This window comes from Mustela nigripes, chromosome 2, assembly GCF_022355385.1.
Source record: "Mustela nigripes isolate SB6536 chromosome 2, MUSNIG.SB6536, whole genome shotgun sequence".
Taxonomy (NCBI): domain Eukaryota; kingdom Metazoa; phylum Chordata; class Mammalia; order Carnivora; family Mustelidae; genus Mustela; species Mustela nigripes.
In genome coordinates this window covers 4,550,467-4,575,267 of record NC_081558.1, presented here as the reverse complement: position 1 = coordinate 4,575,267, position 24,801 = coordinate 4,550,467, and the positions used below count along the sequence as shown (strand labels likewise).

The 24,801-nt window shown below is 42.5% G+C and overlaps 1 long non-coding RNA gene across 1 annotated transcript; it reads left to right on the top strand.

The window, feature by feature from the left end:
- The first annotated feature begins 8 nt into the window (after window positions 1-8).
- Window positions 9-24,589, top strand: LOC132009661 (uncharacterized). The gene is made up of 3 exons (XR_009402028.1): window positions 9-216; window positions 15,990-16,106; window positions 23,951-24,589. It is a non-coding gene; the product is annotated as an uncharacterized LOC132009661 (long non-coding RNA).
- The last annotated feature ends 212 nt before the right edge of the window (window positions 24,590-24,801 follow it).

Here is a 24,801-nt window from a genome sequence, read left to right as displayed (position 1 = left end):
CACTTAACACAGCCTTTTATAAGGTCCTCCAGCCCTGGAATGTTGGATAGCTGCCTAACATAGATATATAATGAAATTTGTCACTGAGAAAAATGACTGAAGACAATGGTTAGCTTTGCTTAATGTTTAAGTTTTTATTTAAGTCATCTCTACACCCAGCCTGGGGGTCCCTGAGGTCCAGAGTCATATGCTGAACCAGCTGAGCCAGCCATGCCAGTAAGTAATCTAAACATAACTGTTAAGAACAAGTGAATGAAATAAATATGAGCTGAAAGTTTATAAATGAACGTTTTAACAATGATTATTTTTTTATATTTTATTTATTTATTTGACACTGAGAGAGAGAACAGAAGCAGGGGGAGCAGCAGGCAGAGGGAGAGGGAGAGGCAGGCTCCCCGCCCAGCAGAGAGCCCGATGTGGGGCTCGATCCCAGGACCCAGAGATCGTGACCCGAGTCGAAGGCAGAGGCTCAACCCCCTGAGCCACCCAGGTGCCCCAACAATGATTATGTTTTAGAAAGTGACAGATATTCATTGAGTATCTAGATTACTTCCAAATAAGAAAATATAGTGAAATATTAATTGCCAAACATAACTCTTAGTTTACCTGCCTTTGGCTTCCTATTCGAATGAAAGAATTTGGGGGGTCTATTAGTAAAAAATGCGCCACGTTGAAAATTGTGGAAAATTATATGCTTCTAGAAGTAATGAAAGAGTATATTCATAATTTGCCAATCTACAGAATGTTGGTATGTAATACTTCATAATTGCTTGCTTTTTAGTTTTCACTAGAAATTAAGATTTCTAAGAAGTAGGAATTCCAACTAATGTATATAATTCAAAGTACTAGAAAGAATTCCCCAAACATGGAAGAGAAGATTCCCCTCCCCTGAACCATGTATGTCTGGGTAGACACATAGACCATCACTCTGTCTGATTAAAAAAACAAACAAACAAACAAACAAAAAAACAGACTTAGTATGGAGAGACTTCATTTAAGAGTTCTTACAAGGGGGGCAGGAGAAGATATCGAGATGGGACGGGGGGAGTATTGGGATAGGAGAACTCTGAGCATTAAGTCTTCAAGCGTCTCAAGAGTCAGGCCAAGTTTTTCTTTTCTAGAAAGGAATAAACCATGCTAGAAAGAATTGAGCTCTCTGGCACTGGGGAAGGGGATGAAAGAACCGTGAGATGGAATATTGGGTCAGAGAACGTTTTATTCTGAAGCTAGCCTGTTCTCAGAGAGGCTGCTGGCTCAGATGAGGAAGGACCAAACTCCAGGGTCTGTGGGCAGGACAGGAGTTTAATCAAAGTCTGGTGAGCAAGCACCGAGTTCTGATGGGTCAGTGGGGATGAGCAGTTGGCCTGATCACTTCTGAGGCTAAGAATGAGGGTTTGGAGGGTCTATGTCTGGCCTTAACTACAGATAAACAAGAGGAGACATATATGGGTCTTATCGATGTCATATGGTGAAGGGTGGTTCCTTGCAGTAAGCCATTTTCAGAAACACTGACCGTAAAGGGATTTCTCTTTTCTTTTCTTTTTTTCTTTTTCTTTCTTTTTTTTTTTTTTTTTTTTTTTGCCATTTTAAAATTTTTAATTGCAGTATAGTTTAACATAGAGTGTTAAATTAGTTTCAGGTGTACAATATAGTGACTCAACATTTCTATACATTACTCAGTGCTCATCAAGATAAGCATACAGTTAATCCCGGTAAAGGGATTTCTTAACCTTCAGTCAATCAACATCGTCAATTCATAACAGCAGATACATAAGAAGCCTTTAAGAGACTGCAAATTGGGTATCTGCATGTGCCCTTTGAGTTATTCGTTCTGCAAAGGTCTAATGAGGACCTTCAATGCACTACTATGTATGTGCTGGGCGGAGTGAACTACATCCCATAATGTTCCCTGACTCTACAGTATCAGTCCAATCCAGCCTGGAAACAAATGGCACATGCACTGTGCTTGGTAAAGGGACAGTTTTCAACAACATGGACAGGGTTAGGGGAAGCCACCAGGAGTGATGTGGGTCACCAGGCTAGCCACAGCCCACAGGGGCCAGAGGAGGAAGCAATTATAAGAACCCAGAGAGCATAGCCCTAACTGTTGCAAAAGCCTGCAGGAGAAGATCTCTGTCCTTCAGTGAAGTTCAAAAAATGAAAGCTTTCATGGCCATACTAATATAAAATAAATGTGTTAAAGATTTTATTCAGCTCATTCATTAATGAAGATGGTAGGGCAGATTTCGAATTTAGGAAACATAATGTACAAAAGTCAAAGAACACCCAGAATGAATTTGCTGATACAAACAAGACTGATGAATGCTTTTACAGAAATGCCTGTCACAGCATTATTTGTAATAACCCAAAAGTGGAAAAACGAATGTCCATGAATTGATGAATGGAGAGACAAAATGTGCTATGTCTCACAATGTAGTATTATTCGGGGATAAAGAGGAAGAAAGTAGTGACACATGATACAGTATGGACGAAACTTGAAGACATTATACTAAGTGAAAGAAGCCAGACATGACAGCAGGTCATACAGTGTGTGATCCCACTCACATGAAATACTCAGAATAGGCACATCCATAGGAACAGAAATTATATTAGTGACTACCGAGGGCTAGGGTGTGGGAGAGGGAATGGGGAGGTTGCAGCTGAAGAGAATGGGATTTTTTTAATTTTTATTTTCACTCTCGATGTCTACACTGGCTTGACTGAACTTGGTCAATCTGGATACAGTCTGCGGTTCCTTCTGCCCCTTCTTGCTTCTTTCCATTTAAATCGTGAATCATTCCCTTCTGGTAATTCTCTTACACTTCTGACTCAGTGTCAGCATCTGTTTCCTGGAGACCCTAACTGACAGACATTAAGCCGTGAAAAGAAATGTGGCCATCTACCTGTTTGTTCGGGTTTTTTTTTTCTTTCAAGCTTTAGATAGTTTTCTTTTCTTAATATAAGGGGACCCAGCAGAGAGGGAGCTCAGGGGGATAAATACCCAGTTGTCAATGACCTCCTATCCTTCATTCCCTTCCAACACCTCCTACCAGCTAAACCCAACAGGAATGATGGTTGTGAGGGAACGGGGGTACTTAGAGGTCTTCCTTCCAGGAGGTAAAGAAGCATGGACAGTGCATCTGAAGAGACAAATAGAAAATATCTGGGCACTGAAGGAGCCAAAACACCAGCCGAAGAGCCAGAGTATATTAAGATAACTCTAGCTGTTGTAACAGATAAACCCCAAAGCCCCAGTGACTTAGCACAACAGAAGTTTACTTCTTGTTCATACAAAGTCTAAAACAGGTATTTCCATTTTCTTGGGAAGCTCTCCTCCAGGGAGTGATGCAGGGATCCAGTCTTCTCCCATGCTGTGGTTCTACCATCCACAAATGTGCTCATCTGCAAAAGAGGAAAGATGATAAAGGATCATTTGTGGAAGGTTTTCAATGGGCCAGACATGGGAGCCGAGCACACAGCCTCACCTCCGAGTCCACTGACTTGAACTTGGCCAACCTACAGCCAAGGAGGCTGGGACACACAGTCTAAGAGCTATGTGAGCCCAAGAAGAAGAAGGGGGGACAGTTTTGGGGAATGGCTAGCCAGTCTTGGCAGGGGGGCGGGCAGCAAGCAAATTATTACCAAAAAAGATGTTTTAAAATACAGTTGTAAAAATAAATAAATAAATAAAATACAGTTGTAATAAGATTTGAAAAGCATCAGTTCAGGAAGCTGTAAGTTATTACGTATCAGGGAGATCTTGCTTCATTTGGGGACAGGGGTTAAGGAAGGGACTCTCAAAGGAGTGACCTTCACGGAAACACCAAGAATGGCTGAGTTGGAGCTGGCTGGGAGGAGGAGGGAGGGGAATTGGAGAGGAACAAGGAAGAGAATTCCTAACTGTAGGACCATCAGTGGCCGGTAGCTGGGAAGCAGGAAGAAGCCAAAAGGAGGTTGATGTCCTTGAGGAAGAGGGGGGCACAAGATCCTTCCGAAGAAGTAAGCAGAGACTAGTTCACTCAGGACCTTATAGGACCCCCACAACACATCTTTATGCCTGGCAAAGATAACTCAAGTCTATAGGTCCTAACAAGAACTAATTAGACCTGGGTGGCTCAGTTGGTTAAGCAACTGCCCTCAGCTCAGGTCATGATCCCAGAGTCCCAGGATCCAGTCCCACATGGGGCTCCCATATCCACAGGGAGTCTGCTTCTCCCTCTGACCTTCTCACCTCTCATACTCTCTCTCACTGTCTCTCTCTTTCTCAAATAAATGAATAAAATCTTTTTTTAAAAGATTTAAATCTTTTTTTAAAAGATTTTATTCATTTATTTGACAGAGATCACAAGTAGGCAGAGAGCCAGGCAGAGAGAGAGGGAGGAAGCAGGCTCCCTGCTGAGCAGAGAGCCCGATGTGGGGCTCGATCCCAGGACCCTGAGATCATGACCTGAGCCGAAGGCAGAGACTTTAACCCACTGAGCCACCCAGGTGCCCCAATAAATAAAATCTTTTTAAAAATTTTTTTAAAAGAACTAATTAGACCAATAATCAAGACTCAAGTCCAAGACTGCCCAATAGAGTTGCACCACATTGGAAGGTGATTAATCAGCCAGTTTGCTCTTCCCTGGTATACACTCCATTGTCTGTGGTTCTGGAGTATCTTTGCACACAGGACAAGTGACCCAATTAACAAGTTGGCCACATAGAAATAACTAGGGGTCAGCTCGTGGGGTGTAATGAATCACCACAAACTTCATGGTTTAAAGCAACACTCATTTATTATCTCATAGTGCTCACAGATAAGGAGTTCAGACAAGATTCAGCAGGATTCCTTGCTCAGAGTTTTGTAAATGAGGTGTTAACCAAGCTGCGTTCTCATCTGGAGGCTGGACTGGAGAAGAATCATGTCCAAGTTCATTCACGTTGTTGGCACAATTTAGTTCCTTGCAGTTGTAGAACTGAGGTCTCCAGTTTCTTGCTCCTTGTTGGCCAGTGGTCTCTCTCAGCTTGAAGATGTGATTGGGTTCTTGCTATAGGATTCCCTCCATCTTCAAAGCCAGCGAGGACAGGCTGACTCTTCTCAAGTTGTGAATCTCTCTGGCCTCTGACTTTCTCCATCCCTGACTTGTAGATCCACACTTAAAGAGCTTGTGTAATTAACTCAGGCCCACCAGAATTACCTCTTTTAATCAAAAGATTAAAAGACTCAGAGTCAACTAAACTAAACCTGCAAAATCCCTTTTGCCATGTGACATAATCACAGGAGTGATATACTATCATTTTCACAGGGAAGGGAATTCTATAAGGGGTGGAGTCACTGGGATTGGTCTTCACTTTTTTTTTTTTTAAGATTTTATTTATTTATCAGAGAGAGAGGGAGAGAGAGCGAGCACAGGCAGACAGAATGGCAGGCAGAGGCAGAGGGAGAAGCCGGCTCCCCGTCGAGCAAGGAGCCCGATGCGGGACTCGATCCTAGGATGCCGGGATCATGACCCGAGCTGAAGGCAGCTGCCCAACCAACTGAGCCACCCAGGCGTCCCTGGTCTTCACTTTTGCCTAGTACATCCAGCAAGTTGTTAAAATACATATTCCTGGAACGCCTGGGTGACTCAGTCACTTAAGCATCTGCCTTCAGCTCAGGTCATGATCCCAGGGTCCTGGGATCAAGTCCCACACCAGATTCCTTCGTCAGCAGGGAACCTGCTTCTCCCTCTGCTCGTGCTCTCTCTCTCTCTCTCTATGACAAATAAATACATGAAACCTTTTTAAAAAAGAGATTTAAAAAATACATATTCCTGGACCTCACACCTAGAAATTCCAATGCGATAGGTCTCCCATGGTCCCAAGGCTCGGTGTTATTTAAACCTTTCCAGATGGTTCCAATAGGCAGCTCCCTACCAGGAGTGTCTCATAAGCCTGAAATAGTTATAACACATGTTCAATTTTCTCCAGAAGATTTGAACCAGAGAATGAGACAGGTCAAAGAGAAAAAGCAACCCATGGACTGTATACATGAGAGAGAGAGAGAGAGAGATTTAAAGAGATGTATTCCAAAGGAAATTTTTCAAAAAAGAACAGCAGTTCAAAACCAGTTTTAGGTTTTCACAGTCTCTAGGTCATTCCCAGAAAATTTGAGCTACAGGGGTGGATGGGAGAAGAAGTATAAATGCAAAAGGAAGCAGCGTGGAAACAGCCTGGAGGACAAAGGGGAATGGTTGAACAAGAATACGAAAGTACCTAATGCTTTTGAACTGGACACTTTAAAATGATTAAGATTGAAAATCTTAGTTATATTTTACCAAAATAAAGGAAACATTTTTTTAAAAAAGATTTTATTTATTTATTTGACAGACAGAGATCACAAGTAGGCAGAGAGGCAGGCAGAGAGAGAGGAGGAAGCAGGCTCCCTGCCTAGCAGAGAGCCCGATGCGGGGCTCGATCCCAGGACCCCGGGATCATGACCTGAGCTGAAGGCAGAGGCTTTAACCCACTGAGCCACCCAGGAACCCCAGGAAATGTTTTTTTAGTGAGGAGAAATGTATTGAATTATCATCGGGTTGAGTAAAAATGGTAACATACAGGGACCCCATGTTTTAACTGATGTGGCAACGTATTTAAGTGCTTTTAAGTTTCTGTTTCTATTTGATTTTTAAATTGCTATTTTAAAATGAAATTATGGTGCGGGCCTTGTAAAACTAAATTCGTGGCAACCCTATAACTTGTCATTTCACTTCCAGGTATTTCCCTCAAAATAGTGAACGTGTGTATAGAGACAGGAGGGCAATGCTGTTTGTAGCAAGATTATTCATAATACGCAAAACCTGGAAACAACCCAAATGTCCAACAACCAGGAAATAGATCTTTAAAGAAAGAAAAATTCAATGTACTGAGAAAATTCGATCATTCATCAGTTGGGTAGCATCACTTCCCATAAAGCGGCATTCTGTGAAACAGTATGAAACGGAAAATATTTCTAAGAGGACCGCAGGGTGGAGAAGTTATTAGCTAAACAAGAGAGAAGATCGTTCCAGGCTGTCTTGTACGTTCTGGGGAGGAGAGAGAGGAAAGCACAGGGGTTCTCATTCACACAAGACCCCATCAGTGCTGGTCAGGACATTTCGGGTTGACGGTTCGAAGGTTACATTTCTGGGAGGTTGAAGCTGCGATTGTGTCTTGGTCTGCTGTCCTGGGAGCAAAAGACCCCATTCAGGTCATTGTCTCTTTTCCAAAAGGATAAGCAGATTACGCTTACACTATTTGTCAAGTGAGGTGTTACTCAACACAGAAGAAGAAATGAAGGCTGGGGTGGCACTTCAGAAACATTCTTTCGAGTGAAAGAAGATGCCAAAGGATACATCTATATACTGCCATAACTCAGAAGCTCCAGAACAGGCCATGTGTATGAATTGTAATGGGGCAGCAGAACAAGGTTGTTCTGGCAAGGATGCCTAGGACAGGTCTTGAGTGATGGAAGAGAAGCTCTAAATCTTGAAAGGCATGTGGGTTCCCCGGGTATGAGCATTGCTCAAGGTCGTTGCAATACTATACTTGTCATCACATAAACCCTATCTCCATTTTAAACACCCTGTGATTTGGGTTTCATAATTAACATGACTTATTACGAGCATCCACCGGTTTTCTAAAACTGGGAGCCCTTAAAATCTCCTTCTGATGAACTGGTTCCCAGACTAGGCTCCTGCACGAGAAGCAAAATGGGGAGTTCACTGAGAAGGAAGTGATCAACACCAGAAACACAAGCAGGAGGGGTTGTAGACGAGGAAAAACAGCCTGGTAAGGACTCAGCCAGAGCACCGATTGGGGGTGGGGGTGGGGGGTAGAAAAAACAGGTTCTAGATGGAATGTGTCCCCCAAATTTTGCAAGTTGAAGGCTTATACCCCGATGTGACAGTGGTTGAAGATGGGACTTTTGGGAGGTTGATAGTGTGTGTAAAATGTATTTTTATATATGTAATATATGTATTTATATATGTGTTTATATATTAAATACATACATTTATATATGTATTTATATATAATATATATAAATATATACATGTATATGTGTGTATATATATATTTGATCTTGTCCCCAATCCCTGACACAGAGCTCCTAAAATCCTGTCATTTTCTGTCATTATTCATAATAAGCTCCTTTTGAAACTCAGCCACACCTGATGTGTGTTGTGAATCGACTTCTGGAAAGCCCCTAAGGTTGGGGTCGCACTTTCAGTGAGGCTCCCCAGTAAGCTCTGTGGGCAGGAGGGACTGGACTTGAGCTGGTCACTCTCGTCAGTCATGCCTACCTAACAAAGCCCGCAAAAGAGCCTCGGAGCTGTGGAGCACAGCGCCGTGCTGGGATGGTGGGGCACCTGGACAAGACCAGAAACCCCGAGCCCCTCCACAACTGTGCCCCCCTGTGGCTCCTCCTTCTGGCTGTCCCTGAGTCGTATCCTCTTATAATAAACGGGTGATCTAGTTAGTAGACTGTTTCCCTGAGTTCTGTGAGTTTGTGTGAGCCAATTATCAACCCAAGGAGGAGTCTCGGGGGCAGTCTCGTGGGAGTGAGCCCTGACCCTGGGGGATCCCACACTCACTGCAGACAGATGGCGCTGGGGTTGAATTGCAGGACACAGGTCTGAGAAATGGTCAGCGTGGGGGCAAAACCCACGCGTGTGATGTTGAAAGTGTCCTATGAGTAGAGTAGAAGGAAAGAGGGGGTTGGAGGAGGGGGAATTAGGTGAAGGCGGTTAAAAGGGACAAGCCTCCGGCAATAAACATGTTCTGGGGATGTAACATACAACCTGGAGACTATAACTAACAATACTGCTTTGTATATGTCAAAGCTGCTGAGAGTAAATCTTATTGTAACCTGTAATGTGAGGTGATGGGTGTTAACTACCCTTATTGTGGTGATACCATTATTGTGGTTTCACAGTATCTACGTCTGTCACATCATTATGCTGTGCCTACCTGCACCGCGTGTCAATTATGTTTCAAAGGAAGCTGGAGTGGGGGCAGGGGGAGAAGGAGAGAGTTCTCCTCTGGTGGGCAGACGTAGAGAAATAGCTGAGTAACATAAAGTGTTTTCCTTTGGGAAGAGATTGGTTTAGATGAAGTCATGGGTGTGGAGCCCTCTTGATGGGATTGGTGCCCTGATAAGAAAAACACCACAGAGCTTGATCTGTCTCTTTCTCTCCGCCCTGTGAGGACACAGCAAGCCGTGGGCTAGCTGCCAGCCAGGAGGGAGAGAGCCCTCGCCAGAAACCAGCCCTGCGGACACCTTGATCTTGAACTTTCCAGCTTGCAGAACTGCTAAGAAAATGTCTATTGTCTACGCCCCCTAGTCTGGGGTGTTTGTTTGTTTGTTTGTTTGTTTTAAGATTTCTACGCCACCTAGTCTGGGTTTTGTTTTTTTTTTTTTTTAAGATATTTATTTATGTATTTGACAAAGATCATTCTTAGGCAGAGAGATGGTTGCGGAGGAGCAGGCTCCCTGATGAGCAGAAAGCGTGATGTGGGGCTCCATCCCAGGACCCTGGGATCATGACCTGAGCTGAAGGCAGAGGCTTTAACCCACTGAGCCACCCAGGTGCCCCTGGGGTATTTTTATTATAGCAGCTCAAGCTGACCAGGACAGCTCTCCTGGAGCTGGATACTACACTCCAAACCCACGGGATACAGAATTGCCAGATGCTGAGGTCTGCAGCCGGGTTTCCCAAACTCCGCACTACTGACGTTCAGAGCTGGATCTTTCTCCGTGGTGGGGCGGCTCGGCCACTGCAAGAGGTCGAGAGGCATCCATGGTCCCCATGCGCCTGATGCCAGGAAATCCGCCCCCCCCCACCGCATGTGGCAATCGTAAATGTCTGAAGACATTGCCCAGTATGGGGAGGGCAGAGTCACCCCCAGCTCAGAACCCCTAGTCTAGGTTTGGGGGAAAACCCCTGGAATTAAACTGCCTGGGTAAAAGTCTGGGCCCCCACTCTAGGAAAATGACTTCAACAGCTGGCCTCAGCTTCTTGGTTGCTGAAGTGATAATAATAACCCCTCACTGGTTTGCTTATTTACTGCCACATGACAAGCTACCCTAAAAAGTACCGGCTTTATTTTTCTTAAAATTGTAAGAGTCGGGAATCGAGAAGGGCGGGGGTGCTTTACCTTTCATCCAAGTGGTACTTGCTGGGACAGGAGGGGCTGGAGAAACCAACTTCAAAGTGACCTCTTCACTCCCGGGTCTGTGCCTTGGTCCCCCTCCTCTCTGCCCCCCTGCTCCTCTCTGGTCTCTCCCTCCCCACATGACAGAGCCAGGAGTCAGTACATTCATTTAATATATATATATATATATATATATATCCTTACAAATAAATACTTATATATTTTATTTTTATATTTATTTATAAATATATATTTATGAATCTGGTCATTTATATATTAACAGAATATTTATGTATATTTACTGTATAAATTCATATATAAATATAGAAAATATAAATTTATATATGTAAAAATATAAATTTATTTACTATATGTATGTGTGTGTGTATATATATGTATGTGTGTGTATATATGTGTGTGTGTGTGTGTGTATACACTTAGGAGAGTACCACAATCCATTTATTAGATGTGGTGGAAATAAGGCAAAAGTGGAAGTGGCGCCAATCATCCTTTTTGGGGTCCCAAGGGAGAAGAGCCTTGAGGTCTGGGATGAATGAGGCTGTCAGCAGGTGGTTATCTTTCTGGGCCAAGATTTAGCAGCCAAGCCCCCATTTTTATAGCTTTGCTTGCCACTATGAAGGGAAACGATATGGTTTCAGCTGGTTCTCAAAACACTCTTGAAACCGGTAAGATGTGGATTGCAGGAATTTAATTCCTTGTTTCTGGGTCAGGACCCATCCCCACATCTGGTGGTTTGGGTTTTTTGGGGGTTTTTTTCCCCCCATCTCCTAAAGAGGAACATTTATTTTAAAAGAAAAATTTTATCCTTTAGGAAAAAAATGTTCATGGTGGCAAAGGATGTGACCTAGACAGAGTATGGCTGTTCACAGAAAAACGGAAGTCACAAGAAGGTTAAAAATAGTAAATGGTGCCTGCTTCTGGATAGTCTGAGCTGAAGAAGTACATGGACAAAAATATTCCACAGTACTGGTTGTGACTCTGAACTCTGAAGGAGTGTAGAACCAGAACTGTAACTTGGAGTGTCGATCCTAGTGGGATTTCTAAGTTTGACTTTTAGGGTAAACTTTAAGATGAAGTAAATTATGTTTTTCTGCCTTCCCCGCTGGATAAATTACTCAATATAAATTTAGTAAAAATATTACCAGAAAAAAAATTATAAAAGACTTTGAAAAAGACCAAAAAATTATTGGGGGTCTTCAATGGATACCTGTGAACATCCTTTTGGTTTATCTGTTTTAAAGCATTTATACCATTTTCTTTGAGCAATTTTATAATCCTGTGAGTTGCAAACAACTCATAGAAATATAAAAAGATTCTTGTCTACAGACATGAAAATAATTCTGTTCAGTGGAAAGCAACTGATTTTTCTCCATCCCTTATGGAAAAAGCCAGTTTGGGGGCACCTGGGTGGCTCAGTGGGTTAAAGCCTCTGCATTCGGCTCAGGTCATGATGCCAGGGTCCTGGGATCAAGCCCCACATCGGGCTCTCTGCTCAGCAGGGAGCCTGCTTCCCCCTCTCTCTCTGCCTGCCTCTCTGCCTGCTTGTGATCTCTGTTAAATACAAAATAAAAAATACCCAGGAGTGCAATTGCAGGGTCATAGGGAAGTTCTGCACTCCTGGGTATTTACCCCAAAGATACAGATGTAGTGAAAAGAAGGGCCATCTGTACCCCAATGTTTATAGCAGCAATGGCCACGGTCGCCAAACTATGGAAAGAACCAAGATGCCCTTCAATGGATGAATGGATAAGGAAGATGTGGTCCATATACACTCTGTAGTATTACGCCTCCATAATACCCAACTTTTGTAGCAACATGGACGGGACTGGAGGAGATTATGCTGAGTGAAATAAGTCAAGCAGAGAGAGTCAATTATCATATGGTTTCACTGATTTGTGGAGCATAACAAATAGCATGGAGGACATGGGGAGATAGAGAGGAGAAGGGAGTTGGGGGAAATTGGAAGGGGAGGTGAACCATGAGAGACTATGGACTCTGAAAAACAACCTGAGGGTTTTGAAGGGGCAGGTATTGGGAGGTTGGGGTACCAGGTGGTGGGTATTATAGAGGGCACGGATTGCATGGAGCACTGGGTATGGTGAAAAAATAATGAATACTGTTATGCTGAAAACAAATAAATTTAATTTTTAAAAAATTAAAAAATAAAAATAAAAAATCTTAAAAAAAGAAAATAGCATGTTTTAAAAAAAGAAAGAAAAATCCAGTTTTGCATCTATTTGTAAATTAATTTAGTCATTCTTGATAGATGCATGTACGTGTGATGGTAAAATGGAGTATTAAAACAATTGTAACATTGTTACAAAACAAGTATTGAAACAATTGTAACATTTTACTGGTTTAGTCATTAATTATTGTGTTAAATAATGTCTTTGACATATATTCATTTTATATTTATATGTCATTATTTTTCCTTTGCAAATTATCTTTCAATAATATTTAATATCTTCTTATGAAAGTAAAATGCTAAAACTGTGGCTGGATATGAATGTCCATAAATGTTCATCTTTCCATTTTCCTCCTGTCAAGTACCTATCTTTCAAAAAAAGAAAAGAAACTATTTCATTCTATTTTTTTAAAGATTTTATTTATTATTTGACAGACAGAGATCACAAGTAGGCAGAGAGGCAGGCAGAGAGAGAGGAGGAAGCAGGCTGCCTGCTGAACAGAGAGCCTGATGCGGGGCTCGATCCCAGGACCCCGGGATCATGACCTGAGCTGAAGGCAGAGGCTTTAACCCACTAAGCCACCCAGGTGCCCCCCATTTCATTCTATTAGAAATCAAAGTATTTACCTAGACAGAAAATGCTGATCAGACCAAAATTTTTTTCTGATACATCCTTGTCTTTTCTAAGATTTTATTTATTTGAGAGAGAGAACACTAGAGAGAGAGAGAGAGAGAGATTTTTTTTAAAAAGCATGGGGGGGCAGAGGGAGAGGGAGAAGCAGGATCCCCCACTGAGCTGGCAACCTGATGCAGGGCTCCATCCCAGGACCTTGGGATCAGGACCTGAGGCGAAGGCAGACACTTAACTGACTGGGCCACCCAGGCACCCCTGATACATCTTTGATCATGAATAGGTTCGTGGCTGGGTCGCAATAGCAGCATATTCTGCAAGTCTTTTTTTTTCTTCCAAGTAAGAAAAACTTCAAACAGTAATATCCATTACCAGGGATTCTCCAAAATACGAGCTGACTCCTCTTCTTCCTTTTTTTTTTTTTTTTGTGGTTTAGATTTTATTTCATCATAAACCTCTTCTTCCTTTTAAACAAGTTTAGATATTCGCAAATAATAGTTTAATAGTTTCTGCAGAATCAATGCCTATGATCATATTCAAGTACATTCTTCTTTGAGATCAGGAATTAGCATCCAGTTTCTATTCAGTGATATAGCAAATAGTATACGGCATGCAAATACTTCTGACCAGAAATTTTAAACTACCAAAATATGGGAGTGCCTGGGTGGCTCTGTCTGTCAAGCGTCTGACTTTTTTTTTTCTTTTTAAGATTTTATTTATTTATTTGTCAGAGAGAGAGCTCACAAGCAGGGGGAGCAGCAGGCAGAGGGAGAAGCAGGCTCTCCACACAGCAAGGAGCCCAATGCGGGACTCCATCCCATGACCCTGGGATCGTGACCTGAGCCAAAGGCACTTAACCGACTGAGCCACCCAGGTATCCCAAGCATCTGAGTCTTGATTCCATTTCCCTGATGATGACTAATGTTGAGCACCTTTTCATGTGCCTGTTGTCCATTTGTGTCTCTTCTTTAGAAAAAGTCTGTTGAGGCCCTTTGCCCATTTTTATTTGGATTATTTGGGTTTTTTGCTATTGAGTTGTATGAGTTCCTTATATATTTTGAAGATTAACTCTTTTGATCAGATATATGGCTTGCAAATTTTTTCTTCCACTCAGTGGGTTGTCTTTTCATTTGTTGGATGGTTTCCTTTGCTGTGCAGAACCTTTATAGTTTGATGTGGTCCCATTTGTTTATTTTTGCTTCTGCTGCCTTTGCTTTTGGAGTTGGTTCCAAAAAATCATTGCCAATACCTCTGTCAAGAGGCTAACTGACTGTTTTCTTCTGGAAGTTTTATGGTTTCAGGTGTTACATGCAAGGTCTTAATCCATTTTGAGTTGATTTTGGATATATGGTGTGAGATAGGGGTCTAGTTTCATTCTTTCACATGTGGCTATGCAGTTTCCCCCAAAATCATTTGTTGAAGACTGTTCTTTCCCCCATTGTATATTCTTGCCTCATTTGTCATAAATTAATTACCCATATATGCATGGGTTTATTTATGGGCTCTCTATTCTGTTCTATTGATTTATGACTCCTTTTATGCCAATACCATTCTGTTTTGATTACTTGCAGTGCCCTTGTCTGGCTTTGGTATCAAGGTAATACTGACTTCATACAGTGGATTTAGGAGAGTTGATTCCTATTTTTGGAAGAGCTTGACAAGGACTGATAATTTTCCTTTAAATGTGTGGAAGAATTAACCAGTGAAGCCATCTAATCCTGGACTTTTGTTTGTTGGGAGACTTTGATTACTGATTAATTTCCATACTAGTCATTGGTCTGTTCAGATTTTCTGTTTCTTCATGATTTAATCTCAGCAGATTGTCTATTCCTAGGAATTTATCCATTTCTTCTAACTTACCCAATTATACAACTGTTTTGCGGCATCCCTTAAGTTTTGGCATGTGGCATTTCTATCTTCGCTTGCTTCATGATATATTTTAATTTCCCTTTCAATTTCTTCTTTGCCCTATTTATTTTTCAGGAGTGTATTCAGTAACTTCCATATATTTGTGAATGTTTTCCATTTTCCTCCTGTTATTGATTACTGGTTTCATATCACTGTGGTTAGAGAAGATACTTGATATGATTCCAATCTTCTTAAATTTAATAAGACTTGCTTTGTGACCTAACATGTGATGTCTCCTGAAGACTATCCCATGTCTACTTAAGGACGTGTATTCTGTTGGTGTTGGATGAAACCAACTGTTAGGTCCATTCAACCTAAAGTACAGTTCAAGTCCAATGTTTCCTACTGATTTTCTGCCTGGCTAATCTACTCACTGTTGAAGTGGGGTATCGAAGTCCCCTATTGTCATTGCATTACTGTTTATTTCTCCCTCAGATTTTCTGATACTTGCAGAATATATTTTGGTCCTCTCGTGTTGGATGGATAGATGTGTGTGTATGTAAGTCTGCATGTGTGTTTGTATATACATAATACATATACGTGTGTGTGTATATATATGCATATATATATATGTGTGTGTGTGTGTTATATCCTCTTGATGAATTGACTCCTTGATCATTATATAATGACCTTCTTTGTCTCTTTTTACAGTTTTTATTTAAAGTCTATTTTGGGGGCGTCTGGGTGACTCAGTTGTTGAGCATCTGCCTTTGGCTCAAGTCATGATCCCAGTGTCCTGGGATCAAGACCCACATTGGTTTCTCTCCTTGGTGGGAAGCCTGCTTCTCCCTCTCTTACTCCCCCTGTTTCTGTTCGCTCTCTTGATGTTTATTTCTCTCTCTCTGTCAAACAAATACATAAAATCTTTAAAAAATAAAGTCTATTTTGTTTGATAAAAGTATAGTTGCCCCTGTGGCTTTTGGTTTCCATTGTCAAGGAATATCTTCTTCTAGCCCTTCACTTTGAGCCTTTGTGTGTCCTTAAAGCTGACGTGTGTCTCTTATAGGCAACATATAGTTCTGTTTTGTTTGTTGAATCCATTCATCCACTGTATGTCTTTTTATTTACTTTTCTTCTTTTTTTTAACAGGGGGTTTGAACCCACCACCCTGAGATCAAGAGTCACACATTCTACACTGAGCCAGTCAGGTGCCCCTACACTGATTGGAGAATTTAGTCTGTTCATAGATAAAGTAACCATTGATAGGTAAGGACACACTATTGCCATCTTATTGTTTTCTGGCTGTTTTGTACGTCCTGCCTTCCTTTTTGATCTGATGATTTTCCATAGTGATATGCTTTGATTCTTTTCTCTTTATCTTTTTTTGTATCCACTATCAGTTTTTGCTCTGTCATTATAAAGGGGCTTACATAAAACATCTCATAGTTATAACAGTCTTTTCAGCTGATCACAGCTTAACTTCGATCACATAAAAAATTGTATTTATCAAGAAACCATATTTATGTTTCTTTGGGTTAATTACTAAAACATTATTGTGTTTCTTAGGAGGTGTCTCATTTCCTTGATTTTTTTTTTCATGTTCCTTAAAGGCTTGCATTTCCTGTCTTTACATATGAAGAATGGGTCATGTCTTCCAGTCTTTACTGACTGGCTGCAGGAGAGAGGTGCTGTCACCAGTCAGCCCTGCTAGAGATTCTCAGGCTCTCAGACCTTCCCTATGGATGCACCCACTGAACACTTCCTGTTCCCTCTTAGGGAGAATTCTTAAGATCATAGGACTTCTCTGGATCCTACAAAACCAGGCCAGGTGCTGAAATACTCAATTTTGTATGTTTCCTCCTAACCCACCCAAATTTGTTGAGCACTTAATGTATCAGGCACTGTTCTCAATGCCTGGGACTCACCAGTAAATTTCAATGAACAGAAACTCTTGCTACCATGGAGCTTATACTTTAGCAAGTCAAAGGTGGGTCTCTATCACCTGCATCTCATCCTACATGCCAGACTCTACCACTTCCTGGAACAAGAAGGCTTCTCTGGCTACTGAAGATGCAACTTGTTATCAAACCCTCCTAATAAGCCATCAAAGTAGTATGGCAGATAACGTGTTCCAAAGATGACTGTCCTGACATCTCCCATCCCATTGGGCCTTTCTGCAGTTGGAACTTGCCCTCAAAAGTCACTTTCTTGGGGCTCCTGGGTGGCTAAGTGAGTTAAAGCCTCTGCCTTCAGCTCAGGTCATGATCCCAGGGTCCTGGGATAGAGCCCTGCATTGGGCTCTCTGCTCCGCGGGGAGCCTGCTTCCCTCCTCTCTCTCTGCCTGCCTCTCTGCCTGCTTGTGCTCTCTGTCAAATAAAATAAATAAAATCTTTTTTTTAAAAGTCACTTTCTCTACCTCCTTAAATTTGGCTGGGTCCTGAGGGAAGAATGGCACATGACAGAAGTGACTCTCAGGTATAGTCTTGAACTGTCCTGGGGGACTCCATGCCCTGCCTCTTTGAATCCAGCCACTTTGTGAGTTTGCCACTCTGTGAGAACCCTAAGCCACATAGAAAAGACAAGGGTATGTGCATGATTTGATAGTCCTGATATGAACTGTGAGTGGACAAGCTTCCTGATGATTCCAGCTCCTGGTTATTCATCTCCAGCCATTTGAATCTTCCCAGCTGAGCCCTAGGCATTGTGGAGAAGACAGTAAGTCATTTTTACTATACTTTGTTCTGATTCTTGACCCATTGAAGCCATGAGCATAATAAAATGGTTATTGTTTTGTGCCACTAAGTTTGGGGTACTTATTATGCATCATTGGATAACTGGCACACAGTACAAACAAAATAAGACAGGGTCAGCAATACAGTGAATCGGCAGGGGTGCTCTTTTTAGTGGAGTGTCAGGTAAGGAGATGGTTTTGGAATTGAGCACTGATGAAAAAGAATCTACGTGGGAAGATCTGGGAGAGGAGTTTTCCAGGCAGAAGGGACGGTCAGAGCCAAGGCCCTGAGGCAGGACTGTGCCAGGTGTGCATACCAACAGCTAGGAGGCCTATTGTGGTTGGTACAGAGTGAGGGGGCAGATTGGAGACCATGAGATGGGGGAGGTGGCAGGAGTACATTGGGCAGAATCTGATGGGCTGATGTGAGCAGTTAGGGGGTTTTGGCTGTGGTTAATAGAAAGCCGCTTGAGGTCACTGAAATAGCACCAAATCCCAACTGGTACAGCCCACAATTCTTTGCTTCTGTCTAGCCCCACAACCATCACCCCCACCCAAACCAATCATATCTTTCTCCTAGAGTCCTCCACCAACTTCCCAGTTACATTCCTGCTTCCAATTTTCACACCACGGTCTTAGTTTAAAATTTTCCACTGAATTTACACTGAAAGCAAAATGTCCAAATCTCTATACCTGCACATGAGGCCTTCATCATTTCTCTAACCTCATTCCTTATCACTGTCCACATCATTATTCCTCTCTAACCACACTGATCTCCCAGGGTCCAAAAATGCCTGGACTATTCCTACCTCAGGGCCTTTGCATCTGCTGTGTCCTCTGTCTGAAATATCCTCTTCCTAGATATTCCCATGGCTGGATTTTGTCATTGTTTGAATCTCAGCACACATATTGCCTTCTAAGAGATGCCTGTGACCACCACGTAAAGATAGACCTCCTTCTCGTGTCTGGGTGACTCAGTCAGTTAAGCCATTGTCTTCAGCTCATGTCATGATCCCAGGACCCTGGGATCGAGCCCTGCATTGGGCTCCCTGCTCCTTGGAGAGCCTGCTTCTCCCTCTCCCTCTACCTGCCACTCCTCCTGCTTGTGCTCTCTCTCTCTCTCTGTGTCAAATAAATAAAAAAATATTTTAAAAAGATAGATCTCCTTCACTCTCTAGAACATCTCCCCACATATTTCTTTCATAATATTTGTAATGGTTAAATTTATATGTCAACGTAGCTAGGCCACAGTACACAGGTATTTGGCCACACATCAGTCCAAATGTTGCTATGAAGGTATTTTTTTAGATGATTAATATTTAAATTAGTAGCAGACCCTGAATAAAACATATCCCCCCCATAATGTGGGTGACTCTTACCTGATCAGTTGAAGGTTGAAAACTGAGGTCCCCCAGAGGAGGAGGGAATTCTGCCTCAAGAATGCCTTCAGTGGGGGCGCCTGGGTGGCTCAGTGGGTTAAAGCCTCTGCCTTCAGCTCAGGTCATGATCTCAAGGTCCTGGATTGAGCCCCACATCAGGCTCTCTGCTCAGCAGGGAGCCTGCTTTCCCCACACCCCTGCCTGCCCCTCTGCCTACTTGTGATCTCTGTCTGGCAAATAAATAAATAAAATCTTTAAAAAAAAAAAAAAAGAAGAAGAAGAAGAATGCCTTCAGGGGTGCCTGGGTGGCTCAGTGGGTTAAGCCTCTGCCTTTGGCTCAGGTCATGATCTCAGGGTCCTGGGATGGAGCCCTGCATTGGGCTCCCTGCTCAGTGGGGAGACTGCTTCCTCCTCTCTCTCTCTCTCTCTCTCTCTCTCTCTGCCTACTTGTGATCTCTCTCTCTCTTTCTGTCACATAAATAAATAAAATCTTTAAAAACATCTTCAGATTCCAGACTGCCGCATCAAGTCTTCCCTGGGTCTCCAGCCTGTTGGCTCTCCCTGCAGATTTCAGACTTGCAAGATCCCACAATTTTGTGAACCAGTTTCTCAAAATAAATCTCTCTATACATATGTACACATGTTATTGGTTCTGTTTCTCCGGAGAACTCTGACTAATATAGCATTTATACTATCTTAAATTATCATACATATGGGTGATCTAGAAGGGAGATCAGCACTATTTTCTCTACAGGTCCAGATAGTAAAAATTTCAGTCATCACAGGCCATATGGTCTCTGTCACAGCTACTCATCTCCACTACTGGAGCACAAAACCAAGTTCGAACAATACATAAATGGTCATGGCCATCTCCCAATAAGACGTCACTTTCAGAAATGTCATGGACTATATAGCTTGTTAACCCCTGATCTAGAATATAAGTAGAACCCAAGCCCCTCTTCCTTACCCTGTATCCCTAGCCACTGGTAGCACATTAAACACTTCTAGTAAATATTTCTGGAATACATAAGTGAGTTTTGTCCAATCTTATTCTGCTAAATCAATTCTTTGCATTCTAATGACTTTGAACTTTATTGAACAACAATATGTAATCTTTAAGCTTTACTATCTCTCTGAAAGTTTGATAATGAAGAGTTTTAGTGAAGTTTGAGGAAGGGTTCTTATAGATTTTATTATTCATGTATTTAAATATCATTTAATCTAAAATTGTTTTAAGCCTTTGTAGGGAAATGATTCAGACTGACTCTGGAGTCTTTTTATTGATTTATTACTTCTGCTTCTTCAGATGTTGACTATTTTCTTTTTTTTTTTCTGATTTTTTCAAATATTTTTTAAATTTTTTTTTTAAGATTTTATTTATTTATTTGCCAGACAGAGATCACAAGTAGGCAGAGAGGCAGGCAGAGAGAGAGCAGAAGAAAAGCAGGCTCCCTGCTGAGCAGAGAGCCTGACGCAGGGCTCCATCCCAGGACCCTGGGATCATGACCCGAGCAGAAGGCAGAGGTTTTAACCCACTGAGCCACCCAGGCACCCCTGTTGACTATTTTCTGCTGATGTGGAGTTCAAAGTGTCTCTCTTGTGGCTTTCATTTTGGTCCCATGCCTGGTGATCCTTCATTGTCTACTCAGCTTTGAGTCTAAACATCCCAGTTCTCCCTGGGACGTCCGGTTGGCTCGGTAGGTAGAGCATGTAACCCTTGGTCTCAGGGCCATGAATTCGAGCCCAATGTTGGGGGAGGGGGGGTAGAGATTACTTAAAAATTAATAAATGAACTTTAAAAAAATGGAAAATTCCTATTCTCCGACCTGTCCTATTGGCTATAATTTGCCTCAGGAGGGGAGTGCTGATCTGTTACATTCAGTGATTTAGCCGAAGTGCAAATCATAGCATTGGAATTGCTCAGTAGGTGGCTCATAAGAGAGGGTAGAGCCAAGTGTCCATCTGCCTGTCTGCCTGCCTGCCTGCTTTCTCTCCTTTTTTCATTTTCTCTTTCTCTCTTTTTTGAGTAGAGTCGACAGTGTTACACTAGTTTTGGGTGTACAACACAGAGATGCAACAAGTCTCCACATTCTGCTGTGTTCGGTACGAATATAGTCCCCAAGTGTCACCATACAACTCCATTACAACACCGTGACTATCTTCCTTATGCTGTGCCTTTCATCCCACAACGAATTCATTCCATAACTGGAGACCTGTATCTCCCACTCCTCTTCCCCCATTTTGCCCCTCCCCCCACCCCTCTTCCACTTCTTTCTAACTAATCACCTTGATAAATACCCCCCAAACTTCCTCCTATTCCTTGAATCCACTCACACCACATTTGGAATTTCCTAGAACTGCCCCAGCCTTTGAGGTTCTGGTTTCCTCTGGTTTTGTTTCTTAATAATCCTGATCTTGTCTGACTCACCTTAAATAAATCCTTGCAACTGACACTCCCATACAAGGACAAGGGGAGAGCACATGATAAAGCAAATGGGGCAAAATGTTAACAACTGATGCATCCTGCATAAAGGGTGTGTGGGGGTTCTTTGTACCTTTTTCAATCATGTAACTTTTCTTGAAATTCAAAAGTATTTCAAAATGCTTTTTTAAGAAGAAGCTGCCTGCAGAGGCAATCTCAGATTTTTCACTTGTCACTGGTTTTTCCAGCCACTCTGGTGCAACTTGATTCATTGATGCTCCCCAAAAGAGTTAACCACTCATGGTTCTGGTAATTCAGAAACTTGTGAGTATTTTTGGTTCTCATCTTTACTGATTCTCTACAGTATCAGATATCACTGACCACTACTTCCTCCTTGAAACAGATTTCTTGGGATCCTGATTCTCCTCTTTCCTGTTTGGCTGTTCTTCTCAGGCTTTCGTGAACACTTGACTTCCTACTGAACCATGGTATATGGTATATCCTCCGCCCTTGATCTTAGACCCTCTTTACCTTTTATTCTAAGAGAGTTCATCCTTGCCTGAGACATTCCTTATCTAAATATACCAGTAGCTCTTACAATTCCAACCCAGTCAAAGAGCTTGCATGGTCAAAGAATTGACTCAATATTCCCACATGACCACTTCAGAGGCACCTGGAAATTCCTTACATCCCAGAGTGACCCATGAGCCTCCGGGGTCTCCAAACCGCTATGTACTTCTATCCAACCAGTTGCACGAGTCAGAAGTCTTGGCTTCTCTATCTTCTCTCTCTCACCCTTATTTAAAGCTTTGCCAACTCTTGTTCCTTTTATTGTCTATCTCTTATATGCATAGATTGCCTCTCTGTATTCAAAGCTAGCACTCCATCCCAAACCTCCTACTCTCTCTCAGAGGAGTAATTCCATGGGCCTCCTCCCCCCACCCACACACATACTGTCTCTCAAATACATAAATAAATCTTTTTTAAAAGATACTGTGTTGGGACGCCTGGGTGGCTCAGTTGGTTAGGCAGCTGCCTTCGGCTCGGGTCATGATCCCAGCGTCCTGGGATCGAGTCCCACATCGGGCTCCTTGCTCTGCAGGGAGCCTGCTTCTCCCTCTGATTCTGCCTGCCACTCTGTCTGCTTGTGCTTGCGCTCACTCTACCTCTCTCTCTCTGACAAATAAATAAATAAAAATAAAATCTTTAAAAAAAAAAAAAAGATACTGTGTTGTGCACTTACAATGTTGTTAAGAGGGTAAATCTCTGGGGCGCCTGGGTGGCTCCGTGGGTTAAGCCTCTGCCCTCAGCTCAGGTCATGGTGTCAGGGTCCTCGGATGATCAAGGCTCTCTGCTCAGCAGGGAGTCTGCTTCTCCCTCTCTCTCTGCCTGCCTCTCTACCTACTTGTGATCTCTCTCTCTCTCTCTATCAAATAAATAAATAAAATCTTTCAAAAAATAAAGAAAAAGAAACCCCTCCCAAGGGTACTCCCACTGCGATAGTGTGAATGGGCCATCCCCTTTTGTGACACCCACGTCTTATCAATGGCCTCAATCCACATCCCAGTCCCTCATACAATTTCACAGTCCCTGATCTGTTTGATTAATTTGCTAGAGCTGCTCCCAGCTTGAGCCCTAGACACCAAATATGTTCTGGAATCCAGAACTGACACTGGTAATTATGTATGCATCTTTGGCCTCACCCCCAACACAGGGCTCCTAAACCTTAGCAAATTCCTAAGTGATGAGAACACTAGAAGCATCTTTTGTTCTAATGAGGCCACTCTGGGTGGGCTCCTAGATGACTCCTGGGTGGAAGATGGTCATCAGAAAGACCAAGCCATGATTAGAAGCTTGGCTTTTTCCTTCCCACCCCCATCCTCCAGCTAGGGAAAGAGGCTAGAAGCAGTGTTTATAATTGATCATGCCTACGTGAGGAAGCGTCCATAACATCCCAATAATAGAGGTTTGGGGGAGTTTCCAAGTTGGCGAATACAACCACATAAGAAAGGTGACACATCCCAGCTCCACGGGGACAGAAGCTCCTGCACTCAGGGTCTTTCCAGACCTCCTCATATGGTGTTATTTGTAGCCCTTATCATATTCTTTTATAAATGGTAAACATGTTTCCCTGAATTCTGGGAGCAGCTCTAGCAAATTAATCAAACCCAAGGAAGACATCAGTGCAACCTGCAACCTAGAGCTGGTTGCTCAGAAACCCAGGCGACAGTTTAAGATTTCTGACTTGCATTTGAAGCAGGGAACAGGGGTGACAGTCTTGTGAAAACTGAGCACTTAACCTGTAAGATCCAATGCTCTCTCTGGGCAGATAGTGTCAGAGTTGAGTTGGATCCTTGGACACCTTGCTGGTGGCTGAGAATTGCTTGTTGGTGCCAGGAAATGCCTCCACAGATTTGGTGACCAGAAGAGACAGAAGTGGAGTGTTTTGTGTGAGTAATGACTCAGACTTATATACCATATATGTTTTATATATATATATATCCATATATATATATCTCATAAGTATGTATTAAAGGGGACTTATACTAATACACATGTTTTTTTTTTTTTCTTTTAGAGGGAGAGAGAGAGAGGAGGAAGCAGGCTCCCCGCCCAGCAGAGAGCCCGATGTGGGACTCGATCCTAGGACCCTGAGATCATGACCTGAGCTGAAAGCAGAGGCTTAACCCACTGAGCCACCCAGACGGCCCCCTAATACACATATATTAAGGGACTTCTGGGACAGTACCCAATAATCAAGCATATTAACGTCCCTATTGTATGCATACTTAAGCTGAGGAATAAATGAAATGAAATGAAAATGAAAATGAAAAACACAAACACATTCACATGGGTTCAGTCCATTTGGGCTGCTAAAGGAGCTGTGAAATTTTTTCTGTTTAGGCATTTTATGGTTCCGGATGCAAGATTACGAATCTGTGATTGTCTTTGGAACACCATATCTTTCCCAAATTGTCTTTGTAACTCTGTAACCCCCGTCTTGGCCAGGGTGTCTTTATGACATCACAGATGTGTCACTGTAACCCCTCTCCTGTGAATCATTGCTTCTTTGCTACACATCCACGGGACACTGTGGAATTCTATGTGTATGTTGGTGTGAAATGTGCTTACAGAGAGTCTGACTCTGTGTATTCAGTGTGTATTAAATGCATCAACTCCTATAACCATCTGTATTAGTCTGCCAGGGCTATCACAATAAAATACCACAAACTGGGTGTCTTAAACAAGATGTTTATTCTCTCACAGTTCTGAAGGCCAGGAGTCCAAAATCAAAGTGTGGTCAGGACTGGTTCTTTCTGAGGCTGCAAAGGAAGGGTCTGTTCAGATCTGACCTTCCTTGGTTTGCAGATAATCCATCTTCACAATCACATGGCATTTTCTGCATGTGTGTGTGCACAGGTCTATCTC